This window comes from Mustela putorius, unplaced genomic scaffold (assembly GCF_011764305.1).
Source record: "Mustela putorius furo isolate JIRA1106 unplaced genomic scaffold, ASM1176430v1.1 tig00537227_pilon_pilon_pilon, whole genome shotgun sequence".
Classification (NCBI taxonomy): Eukaryota; Metazoa; Chordata; class Mammalia; order Carnivora; family Mustelidae; genus Mustela; species Mustela putorius.
The window spans coordinates 15,128,821-15,141,879 of record NW_025422368.1 but is presented as its reverse complement, the minus strand read 5'-3'; the positions used below and the strand labels follow the sequence as shown (position 1 = coordinate 15,141,879).

The window sequence follows — 13,059 nt, the reverse complement described above, 5'->3', positions numbered from 1 at the left end:
AAAGGATAAAGTTTCACAAATAGTTAATTTTTTAAAATGCAATTCAGAATTGGATGGCTATTCCCAAATGAGCATTTCTAAAATTATTTGTAGCAGTAGCCTCAATAGATCAAGCAATTGATCTTGATGCTGTACAGAGATCATATGAAAGAAAATAACATATATTGAAATGTTCATATTCTGATAGGGTTATTTAAGAAAATTAAGCCTCTTAACCATACTTCATTATTCACTGATTTTAAAAGAATATGTATTCTTCTTGTACATCCCAGAGTCTATGGGCAGTAAGAACAGTTCATCTGTTAAACTTGTTTATGGATGTAATTTAAAAAAAAAAAAAAAGCAGGGGACCCTGGGTGGCTCAGTTGGATAAATATCATATTTAGGCTCAGGTTATGATCTCAGTGTCCTGGGATCAATCCCCATATGGAGCCCCACATGGAGCCCCACATTGGGCTCCCTGATCAGAAGGGAATCTGATTCTCCCTCTCCCATTGTCCCCACCCCTGCTCATGAACTCTTTCCTCTCTCTCTCTCAAATAAATAAATTTTTAAAAAATATTTGAAAAAGAAAGAAAACTGTGTTCAGACTAAATATTAAATACTATTCAAGTGAACTTGCACAGTTAGAGTTAAAATTCAATTTCCTCCCCTAGTCTTTATAAAACTTTGATTAACTTGGAGTTATTATAAAAAAGAAATGTGTATTTACTATTTTGGGAACAATAATTAAAAAACTTTCCACAAATATTTTTTTCTATCTTTGTTTTTGGTCCTTAATTTTCAATATCCTTCCATGGATTATAAAGCCTATTAGTGTCTCACCTCAAAAAAATATCATTTTTCACCATCAAACTTTTCCCATAAAGTACATTCTTCTGAGTAAAGAATTGTAGCAGACAGTAAGTTTTTTAATATTAATCTCTAAAAATTTTTTAGATGACTTTATTTATTTACTTACTTACTTTGATTTTTACAGTGTGATATTGGTCACCATGCAGTAATCATTTGTTTTTGATGTAGTGTTCTATGAGTCACTGTTTGCATATAATACCCAGTGCTCCATGCAATCTGTGCCCTCCTTAATACCCACCACCAGGCTCACCCATCATCCCACCCCCTTCCCTCCATTTGTTTCCCAGAGTCCATAGTCTCTAATGGTTTGTCTCCCACTCCAATTTCTCCCCCTTCATTTTTCCCTTCTCATAATGGCCTCCATGCTATTTCTTATGTTCCACAAATAAGTAATACCATATGAAAATTAACTATCTCTGTTTGACTTATTTCACTTAGCATAATCTCCAGTCCCATCCATGTTGGTGTAAAGGTTATATATTCATTCTTTCTGATGGATGAGTAATATTCCATTGTATAAACAGACCACATCTTCTTTATCCATTTATTTGAGGGAGAGATAGCACTAGCAGGGCAAGAGGGGGAAGGCTAGACAGAGAAGGAGCAGAAGACTCCCCACTAATCAGGGAGCTGGACACAGGACTCAATCCCAGGACCTTGAGATAATGACCTGAGCCAAAGGCAGACCCCTAGCCAACTAAGCCACTCAGGTGCCCCTTATCTCTAGAAATTTTAAAAATATTTATTCTGGCTAAATTCTAATGAGTCTTCCTTAATTGTGTTTTATTTCTTAAATGCTATAAAAACTGTTAAGATAGAGATTTTCTTCAATCTACCTCTACATTTTGCTTTGCAGCTTTATCCTTGGTATTTTCTCCAAAGAACTCAAATACTCCAACTAAAGGTATTAAAGATAGCAACAAGAGAGTCACAAGAGGGGCTCAGCTGGTTTAACTACTGGCTCAGGTCATGATCCCAAAGTCCTGGAATTGAGTCTTGCGTTGTGCTCTCTCTCTTGTTCTCTGTCTCTTAAATAAATAAATAAATAAATAAATAAATAAAGACAGAAACAATAACTCTTGTGCCTGGATAATTTTGTTTTTGTTTTTGTTTTGTTTGCTTTTACAAATTCCTGGAAATGTAAAGTTTCTGGATTATATATGAATTACTGTTATGTATGAATGAAGATCTCTAAGGACAGGAGCCATGTTCTTCCCTGTCCTACATTCCACCCAGTGCTCTGTAAATACCTGAATTAGAGAATGAAATGAAAGAATATAGTATTTTATTTTTTGATCAAAGCTTGGTCTGATTCTGTATGAAGGCCTAGAATCCATTGACCATCTCCATCTTACTTGCATTGCCTATTCTATGTCATTGATAAGACATCCCCAGAGTCATAGATTGCTACCGAGTCCTTCTTTGAGATGTCATCACTTCTCTTACCTTATTAGATGTACTCCTAGAAGACTTTAAAGTACTGATTAGGGGGCGCCTCGGTGACTCAGTCATTAAGCATCTGCTTTCAGCTCAGGTCATGGTCTCAGGGTCCTGGGATCAGCCCCACATCAGGTTCCCTGACTGGCAGGAAGCCTGCTTCTCCCTCTCCCACTCCCTCTGCTTGTGTTCCCTCTCTCACTGTCTCTCTCTGTTAAATAAAGAAATAACATCTTTAAAATAAATAAAGTACTGATTAAGAATACGAGGTTCTAGAGTTGAGAGACCAAGTTTCAACACAACTTTTTCATTCATTGCAAGCATGACCATGGACAAGTTGCTAAACTTCCCTCAATGTTCAATTTACTCACCTGTAAAATAATAATCCTTATTCCAGAGGTAATTAAATGAGATAATTTGTCTAAAACATTTAGAGCTGCTTGGCATCATAGTAATCATTCAATAAATGTTATACATTATCATTACTACTATAATTATATTTCTATTTAACTATAATCTCCATGAGAGCAATAACCATTCTTCTTTAATCTTTGTGCTTCCAGTACCTAGTATAGTATTTGATACATGTTTGTGGAACTGAACCAGATTTATGATCTACAGAGAGAAATGTAAAAAACAAATACTGTTCATTTTTCCTGATTGCGGATGGTATAGGTAAGAAGAAATATATACAATACTCTTAGTCTATGAGTCATAAATAGTGATTGCCTGATATTTATTTATTTATTTATTTATTTATTTGTCAGAGAGAGAGAGAGGACAAGCACAAGCAGGGGGAATGGCAGGCAGAGGGAGAAGCAGACTCCCTGCTGAGCAGAGAGCCCAATGTGGGGCTCAATCCCAGGACCGTGAGATCATTACGAGAGCTGAAGGCAGACACTTAATCAACTGAGCCACCCAGGTATTGCTCTTTTTAATTTTTTTTAAAGATTATTTATCTGAGAGAGACAAAGAAGGGCAGGGAGGGGTAGAGGAAGAGAGAATCTCAAGCAGACTCCCTGCTGAGTGCAGAGCCCCACCTGGGGTTCCATCTCACAACCCTGAAATCATGACCTAAGCAGAAACCAAGAGTCTGACCTTAACCAACCAACCAGGTGCCCCAGCCTTATCTATAGTTCTCAAGTAAAACTCAAATCCTCAAATTTTAAAGGAGGACGAGGGCTGGCTTATAACTTTAAAGTGAGAAAAGTGAAATTTGAGTAAAAGCTGATAAGGATAATTGAACATTTGTGGTCTGATTTTTCTTGCATATACTTCTTGGTTTTAAAAACAACACAGGCAGGGCCCGTGGCTGGCTCAGTTGGTAGAGCATACAACTCTTTTTTTTTTTTTTTTAAAAGATTTTATTTATTTATTTGACAGAGAGAAATCACAAGTAGGCAGAGAGGCAGGCAGAGAGAGAGGAAGGGAAGCAGGCCCCCTGCCGAGCAGAGAGCCCGACGCGGGACTCGATCCCAGGACCCTGAGACCATGACCTGAGCCGAAGGCAGCGGCTCAACCCACTGAGCCACCCAGGCGCCCGAGCATACAACTCTTGGTCTGGGGTTGTAGGTTCAAGCCCCATGTTGGACATAGAGCTTACTTAAAACAAACAAACAAACAAACAAGATAAATAAATAAAAGCAACATGAGTAAAGAAAGAGATGATCAAAAAGAGAGGAGAGAGTGCCAGGGAAACATGAAACCTATTTACTTTATTACATTGAGGGAATATTTCAGTTGTGTGTTTAGCAAAGCAGTTTCCCCCACCTACACAGAAAACTCTGACGATTCTTCAACCATGGCTAAATGCCAGCCTTTCCATATTACTTGGAATAAGTTTCAAAAAGCCTTCCTCAAAGGAACTCATCGTGTAATTGCATGATGATAATAGGAATTATAAGATCATTAGGGCTTATTCCTCACTGATTGAGAATTCTTGCTAAGTAAACCTCTATCTGTGTGACTGGGTGTTTTACACAGAACACACCTTGTCATGGTCAGCACCAGAAATGGCGACAGATAGTGGTATTTTTTCATTTGGAATACATTGGAATGTTGGTTTTTCTAAATTCCTCATGCAGCATAATAAAAGGATTTTAAATCTCATGTACAGGCCACTTTGAGTACTTCTTTCAGTGCTGTCAGCCAGAAAGCAACTGATAAAGTGATTCCACCAGACAAGGTGGGGCCTATTAAAACATTACATCATTCTGCATATACCAAGCCAAGGAAGGATCTCCTCATATGGCACCCCCATGAGGAACTTGTCCAGTGAAACTTTCAGTGACTCAAGTAGTTATGATTCTATCCGTGCTTGAGAAAATGTTTTGCAAGTTACTCATCCAGCTCTTAGGAGATTTAGATATATAGAGCAAGCTGCATAGAACACTTGAGATCACCAAATCCAACCCCCTTATTTTTGAAACTTACCCACGATATGGTTGTTGGAAGAACTAGAACTAAAACCCAGGTCTCCGTTTCACTATCTCACCCTGACTCCTAGTTATTATTATTATTTTTTAAAGATGTATTTATTTGAAAGACAGTGTGTGTGCTCGAGTCAGGGGAGGGACAGAAGGAGAGGGAGAATCTCAAGCAGACTTCCCACTGAGTGTGGAGCCTGATGTGGGGCTTGATCTCACAGCACTGAGATCATGCATGCTCTGAGCCAGAATCAAGAGTTGGATGCTTAATCAACCGAGCCACCTAGGCGCCCCTGCTTCCTATTTATTTCATGTAAAAATAGGTAATTTTATTTTATGAGCACTCTTCTGTTCCTTCTGTAGTACAATTAAGGGTGTATTTTTCAAGCAATTGTTCTCATGCAGGAAAGTTCTTCAATTTCATATTTTTTCATATTTGTGTTCTTTATTTTTTTTTAAGATTTTATTTATTTATTTGACAGACAGAGATCACAATTAGGCAGAGAGGCAGGCAGAGATGGAGGGGAAAGCAGGCTGCCTACTGATCAGAGAGCCCGATGATGCGGGGCTTAATCCCAGGCTCCTGAGATCATGACCTGAGCTGAAGGCAGAGGCTTTAACACACTGAGTCACTCAGGCACCCCTCATATTTGTGTTCTTAATGTTATAGTATCTATTCAGTTTTGTAAAATATACAAAGAAAATATTTAAACTTTCTCTCATGCAGAGAAATTGTCACTTGGTAAAAATCTATTACATTTAAGTTTTTCAAAATAATAAAACTAAGTGAAGCTGCTGCCACACAGTAAAATGTCAGTTACTCATTTTGGAAATACAGTGTGAGACCCAGATCTTATTTTTTCTTATGATTTTTTTTTTTTTTATTTTTAAGTAATCTCTACACCCAACATGAGGCTCGAAATTACAGCCCCAAGATTGAGTCATATGCTCTACCGAGCTGAGTCAGTTAGGCTCCCCAAGATCCATATCTTATTTTATTTTTTTAAAAAGATTTTATTTATTTATTTGAAAGGAGAGAGAGAATGAGCAGGGAGAGGGGCAGAGGGAGAAGCCCATTTGGAGCTTGATCCAGGGACTCCAGGATCATGACCTGAACCTAAGGCCAATGCTTAACCAACTGAGCCACCACCCTGCCCCAAGACCCAAATTTTAAAGTAAAACTTAAATGTTAAACATATGGACTAACAAATACCTACACCCTTTGAAAACATCACAAGTAACTATTTCATTGGGCAGTAAATGAAGAACCCCATCCTTTTCCAGTGCAAATAGAATTTCATTCCTCTTAAGCAGTTTGTGCATTAGCTATTAAATGAGTTACTATATTATTTTTCAAGATTGTTTATATAGAGTCCAATATTTTTCATGTGACTGTCATGACTTGGAATTTGTGAGGGTCACATGTCTTCTGTTTGGGGGAAGCTGTACCCTGAAGTTACTCTTTCTTTTGAAATTCTTTAGGGCTCTTCCCTTGGGAACAAAATCTGCTACTCAACCTAAGAGACAAAAATCTCATTGAATAGAACTTCCATGGAATTAATAGTTTTCTTTGGGCATAGACATCATCAAACAAGTTCCTCTCTTAGAATAATATCAAGACCCAGACTCGCTAAGACCCGTGTAACATAGAGTGACAACTACAGGATTTTTAAACCTCGGTTTAAAACCTGACTCTGCCACTTAATAGCTCTATCACCTTGGGCAAATCAAGGAATCTTGCAGTGACACTGTTTGCTTATGTATTAAGAGAGTAATGCCTACCTTTCAATGGATAAAGTAATATATATGTATGTATAAACTGCCTCTGGAGAATGCCTAAAACATAATAGGATCTGAATAAATGGTACTGCTTATATTATTATCTTGCAAACAAGTGGCTCCTGCCTTCTCCTTCTTCAGATACTTCTATATTCTCATATTTCAAATGGCCAAAACTGATGGTGATCATTAGGTGGTCACATTTTCTCAGTATAACTTCCTACATTAATTTATCTTCCTTTTCAGTTTTTTCCTTACTTATCACATTCCTGGCATGGGCTTATTATGGTAAGACTTTCCAGCCTAGTGCTTTCCCTCTCTGGAAGACCAGACCCTTAATTATGTACTTTTCCCCTAGCCACATAGCCAGGGATTTAGAGCTCCTTAAGAAGATTAATTAAACCTGCTGCCATTCCCAGAGCAAAGCTTCCTTTATTTTAGACTGCTGAGCTGAGGGTTAAGTGTTTTATCACGGAGCAAATCAATGGCAAACCTGGATGTGGAAGCCAACCAGCTAGATTACCAGCTCTTTGTGACACTGAAAGAACGTTTCCATTGATTGATTTTCTCTTCTTTGGGGTTTCAACAATACCTTAGCGAGAATCTGCCTAGAGACAAGAGCACCTTCCTGCATGGTGATACGATGCATCCGCTGACTCACAGACAATTCCCTGTAGAAAGGGGAGGCCTGGCACACCACTGAAGAAGGGCAAGTCAACCTAATTCACTTACTCCCAGCAACAATAGTGCTTTGTCTTTATTGCTTAATCATTGAGTACTTATGGTGTGGGTTTCCTGCTTACAAATAACTTGGGGTCGCCCAGGTGCCTCAGTCAGTTAAGTGTCTGCCTTCTGCTCAGGTCATCATCCCAGGGTCCTGGGATCAGCCCGGCATCGAGCTCCCTGCTTGGTGGGGAGCCTGCTTCTCTCTCTCCCTCTGCTGCTCCCCCTGCTTGTGCATGCACACTCTCTCACTCTTTAATAAATAAAATCTTTAAAACAAAACAAATAACTAGCCATTATTTATCCAATTTAGCTTTATTATATAATTTAATTTTGTATATTTTCCCAGATTATTAGTATAATAAGTAATCTGGCTCAAATGTCAATATATTGCTCCTTGGCACTTAAATGAAAATACTTCCATATTCTTCAGTACACAGTGTTTTATTTTTTTTGTTTCCTCATGGAAGCTGAGAGCAAGAGAAAACTTATCCTTTTGGGGCGCCTGGGTGGCTCAGTCGTTAAGGGTCTGCCTTCGGCTCAGGTCATGATCCCAGGGTTCTGGGATCGAGCCCCGCATCGGGCTCCCTGCTCAGCAGGAAGCTTGCTTCTCCCTTTCCCACTCCCTCTGCTTGTGTTCCCTCTCTTGCTGTGTCTCTTTCTATCAAATAAATAAATAAATAAATCTTAAAAAAAAAAAAAAAACTTATCCTTTTATTAAAAAGTGCTTTTATGGGGCGCCTGGGTGGCTCAGTGGGTTAAGCCGCTGCCTTCGGCTCAGGTCATGATCTCAGGGTCCTGGGATCGAGTCCCGCATCGGGCTCTCTGCTCAGCAGGGAGCCTGCTTCCTTCTCTCTCTCTCTGCCTGCCTCTCAGTGTACTTGTAATTTCTCTCTGTCAAATAAATAAATAAAATCTTTAAAAAAAAAAAAAAAGTGCTTTTGTGCTTTGCTTTAATAATCAGTTTTGTGCCAAAGCCCAAAATGAACTTACCTTATAAACCGATCTCTGAAATTATCAATTTAATGTTTTAAAAGTTGGATGTTATTAATCAGAGTGATAGAGAAGAGATTTGAATAAAGAAAAATTTCTTAAAATTATCAAATATAGTATATATAATGTACAACATATATATAACTATTACCTGGAATGTGTGGGATGTGTACATCTGTGTGCATGTGTGTATAAAAGACAGTGCTGAGGTAAACTCTGAATTATAGCAAAACTTAATCCTAATATAAAGACTGCTTATAAAAAGGGTTTACATACCATTTTTATGACATTTTGAATTTGGACTCTTCAATAATTGAAAATGTTCCCTCTCTGTATGAGCTCAGTTATTAAGTATGTCATTTAAAAAAATGGAAGACATAAATAGAAAAGTAAACCACAGGTTGTGCTGCTGAACCATCATTATTTAGTACCTCGGGTCTTTAGCTTGATGAGCACATTTGCTTTACGAAAACTTTCAAGCACTTTTATGTGTGTATCTTCCATTTTGGAATAAAAAGAGGAATGTAACTGAAAAATAACAGAGTTTATACTCAGCAATCTGGAGGTTTTTTATTCCCCATTCAGATTTATCAGTTTCAGTTCATAATATCAGTTCATATTTAATAACAAACCTGCAGAATTCCCGTGGTTGTTTATTCTTTGTAATGAAATTCAAGGAAGATTGTACCATCAACAGTTTTCTTGATTATTGATAAATACTGAGGGTGAGAAAAAACATTAAGCTGAAATAGAGTTCTTTACAGCTCATGTTTCTTCTCATCTATGGATGCTGGCAAACTGTGAAAACATTACCCAAGAGCATGGTTTTCTAGCTAGTAAACCATATTCAGAAATGTTTCCCAGTTTAATACAACTACATGCATTCAGAAAAGGAAATTGCTTTGTTGATATGTCCCAGGCAGATTGTTTCCTGTTTTGGAAATCACTGTGCTCAGTTAATCAGAGATGAGATGGTTCTATTCATCGTGTACAAGGGGAATTGGCCAGCTCAGTGAGAATGACTTCCAAATATTCCTGAAGAATTGAAGCTCAGGTTGTAAGACTCAGTAGATACCTAAATATAAAACATCCGGGGGATTTTTTTCCTATGAATTGAAATTGCTTATTTTTATATGCTGTGATATTTTTACTTGTTTCATACTTTGTGTCTTTATTCCAAAAGAACTTGGAGTTTGAATTTAAATTTCCATTTATGTTATCAGTCTTATGAAATCCCTTCTGGTAAGATGAGACATAATTTTATAGTTATAGGAAATATTTTAGTTACTCATATTAGTAGAGGCACAAGGTTTTGGCAATCACATATTAGCCAGTAACTCCATTTTTCCCAATCACATTTTCTATATAACCTGCTACTAATAAGTAAAGTAATTCATCTAAATTTTACTGTATTAATCATTTTGTACACCCAACACTATGTGTGCACCATAATTTTTTAGGGGGTTGGGGGGTGCAACTTTTGTCCTGGCTACCTGTTTCAAGTAGGAGCTTGTACAAGTTCTACCCAGTCACCTCCAGTTCCAGTGATTGGACCAACCCGGGCAAATACCAAGCATTCCTCAAGAGCTTTTTTAATTTGAGTAGAGAAGGGACCATCTGAAAGGAGATATTTGTTTACTAGTTTTATTAACTAATTTGGTATTTTTTGTGATCATTTATTTTTGAGTGTTTTTATAAAATGATTTAAAAACTCCTCCTTACATAGCAGAAACAGAGTAACCTATTGTTATATTCTCATCTTTTATTAATATAGAATTTAACATTTTTAGGGAGCCAAACATGCTCTTTTCTATGGCTGCTTTTTAATAATTATTGAAGTATAGTTGACATACAATGTCATATTAGTTTCAGGTGTATAGCACAGTGATTCAACAATTCTTTACATTACTTAATGCTCACATGGTAAGTGTAGTTAACCGTACATTGTTATTATAATATTACAATTTTTTTTTTTTTGCTGTAAAAAGCTTTATTGTTTTCATTTGGTCCATGGCTTGTGAGAGGGCTCTAGAGTGGTTTAAAAGCTGCCCAGTGTCTGCAGAGAGAGGCTTGGGCACAAGCCCTGGCACCAAGGGGATGCCAGAGGTCCCCTCAAGGACTGCTGGGCTTCAGAGGCTCTAGCTGTGCTTGAGGGTTAGCTTTGGGAAGAGATGCTCACCTGGCCCCAGCCTGGGGGCCAGCCAGCCTATGGGCCAGCCAGCCTGCGGAAGTTAGTTGGGTGGTAGCACATTTCCTTGATGACTTTCACCTCCTCATCTGGGAAGTGGTTTTCTAGGAAGTCACGGAGATGGAGGTTGGTGTGGCAGAACCCAGGCCACGCATATCCAAAAGGGCCTGATTAACGTTCTTCTCCGGGAGCATGGCAGCTTCCATGGTGTCCAGGTTTTTACCCCACTAATCTTGGGACACTTCTGTACATCCTGGAACAGGGCACAGCTGCAGTGCTGGTTTTATGTCTTTAAGGGACATTCAGCATCCTTGCGCTTCTCCTCAGCCAACTCCTGGAATAAGCGGCCCCCTCCCTCCAGAGCCACATGGTCCAAAGGAAGTAGAAGCCCAAAGAAATATATGCCCAAAGAAAGTCAGCAAGCATCTGCCGACCAGGCGGTTGATGGTGTCCTCCACTTGGGTGGAAAAATTCTAACGAATCTGGGAACTCAGGGGAGATCAGTAGTAAGGAGCTACCCTCAAAATATGGTGTTGGCTGGTCCCAGAGGAAGAGTGACTGAGAACATAGCTCTGGAAAGAAAAGTTGGAAAAAAGTTTGGAAGGTGGTTGGAGGCTTGTAGGAGGGGCATCCCTGGATCTGTTTGGTCCTAACACTGTTGAAGCCAGAGACAGATCCTCGGGACCTTGGACACACTGCCTCATACCATACTATTATTGACTTTATTCCCTATGCTGTACTTCTCATTTTCATGACTTATTTATTTTATAACTGAAAACCCATACCTCTTAATCCTCTTCACCTATTCTGCCCATCCCCCCACCCACCTCCTGTCAGTCTTCAGTTGGTTCTCTGTATTTAAAAGTCCCTTTTTCATTTGTTTGTTTTGTTTCTCAGATTCCACATAAAAGTGAAATCATATGGCATTTGTCTTTCTCTGTCTGATTTATTTACTTAGCATAATACACTCTAGGTCCATCCACGTTGTTGCAAATGGCAAGATCTTTTTTTTAGTAATATTCCATATATGTGTATACATAAGTGTGTGTATATATATATATATATACACATCTTCTTTATCTGTTTATTTATCAATGGACACTTGGGTGGCTGGGTTGGGGTATCTTTTTGAATAGGTGTTTTCATTTTCTTTGGGTAAATACCCAGTAGCGGAATTACTGGATCATATGGCATTTCTGTTTTTAATTTTTTGAGGAATCGTACTGTTTTCCACAATGATTGCACCAATTTACATTCCTACCAACAGTGCACCAGGTTCCTTTTTCTCCACATTTTTGCCAATATTTATTTCTTTTCTTTTTGATAATACCCATTCTGACTGTGTAAGGTGATATCTCATTGTGGTTTTGATTTGCATTTCCCTGAAGATGAGTGGTGCTAAACGTCTTTTCATGTGTTTGTTGGCCATCTGTATGTCTTCTCTAGAAAAAAATGTCTATTAAGATCCTCTGCCCATTTTTCAATCAGATTGTTTTTTTGTTGTTGGCTTGTAAACGTTCTTTATGTATTTTGGATTTAACCTCTATCAGATATGTCACTTGCAAATATCTTCTCCTATTCAGTTGGGTGCCTTTTTGTTTTGTGGATGGTTTTTCCTTTGCTGTGCAAAAGCTTTTTATTTTGGTGTAGTCCCAACAGTTTCTTTTTGCCTTTGTTTTCCTTGCCTGAGGAGATATATCCATAAATATGCTGCTAAGCTATTGCTGCTTAGTTTGCTCAAGTATTTGATTAATGCTCTTGATAGTACATCACACAATTACTTTTCAAGGTTTGAGCATTTGTTCATGTGCTTTTGCCAAGTGCAGATCATGTGCTTCACTCTGCAATGATAGAAAATGGCAATTGCTTTTGCTGCATTAATTCTGGAAAGTGACTATTCCTAATGGGCAGAATTCAATGACAAGGAGATCCTTTCCTGGCAGCTTTGTTTGGTTTAAGGCTTAGGACCACCTACTGAGTGCATGGGGGTGGGAAGCCTCTTTGCGATTATTTTTAAAAAGGAAGAAAGTCTGTGCACCTGTTACACAGCTGTAATGACAACCAAACAGGGACAAAACATGCAGGGAGTGTGTTCAGCAGTGATTTCTCTCACATGAGGTGTAAATGCTTCGCTGTTTCAGGAATTCCTATGAAAAGTGTCAGGCCTGACAGTATCCTCGAGGAACTGTTTTGTAAGAGATTCTTCCTGCCTTCCATTTTAATTTGTGGAAAGTGATAAAGAGGAGCATATTTCTAAAGGCAGCAGAACTTTTTAATAGATCTCATAGAATGAAAGATTTTAAAAGGGAAAACGAAGAGAAAAAGACAGTCTTTTTTTTTTTTATTTTTTTAAAAAAGATTTTATTTATTTATTTGACAGAGAGAGATTACAAGTAGGCAGAGAGAGAGAGAGAGAGAGAGAGAGAGGAGGAAGCAGGCTCCCTGCTGAGCAGAGAGCCTGATGCGGGACTCGATCTAAGGACCCTGAGATCATGACCTGAGCCGAAGGCAGCGGCTTAACCCACTGAGCCACCCAGGCGCCCCAAGACAATCATTTTTGAGCCCTTTCCATTATCCAGAAATTTCTATTGAGCAATGTTGCTAGACTAGAGATCCATATTTTATAAACATTCAATTTCAAATAAAATTTTGGATACA

General features: G+C 38.3%; 1 pseudogene; it reads right to left on the bottom strand.

Annotated features, from left to right (window-relative positions):
- Positions 1 to 10,351: 10,351 nt before the first annotated feature.
- LOC123390023 lies at positions 10,352 to 12,618 on the bottom strand (annotated as a pseudogene).
- Positions 12,619 to 13,059: the final 441 nt, after the last annotated feature.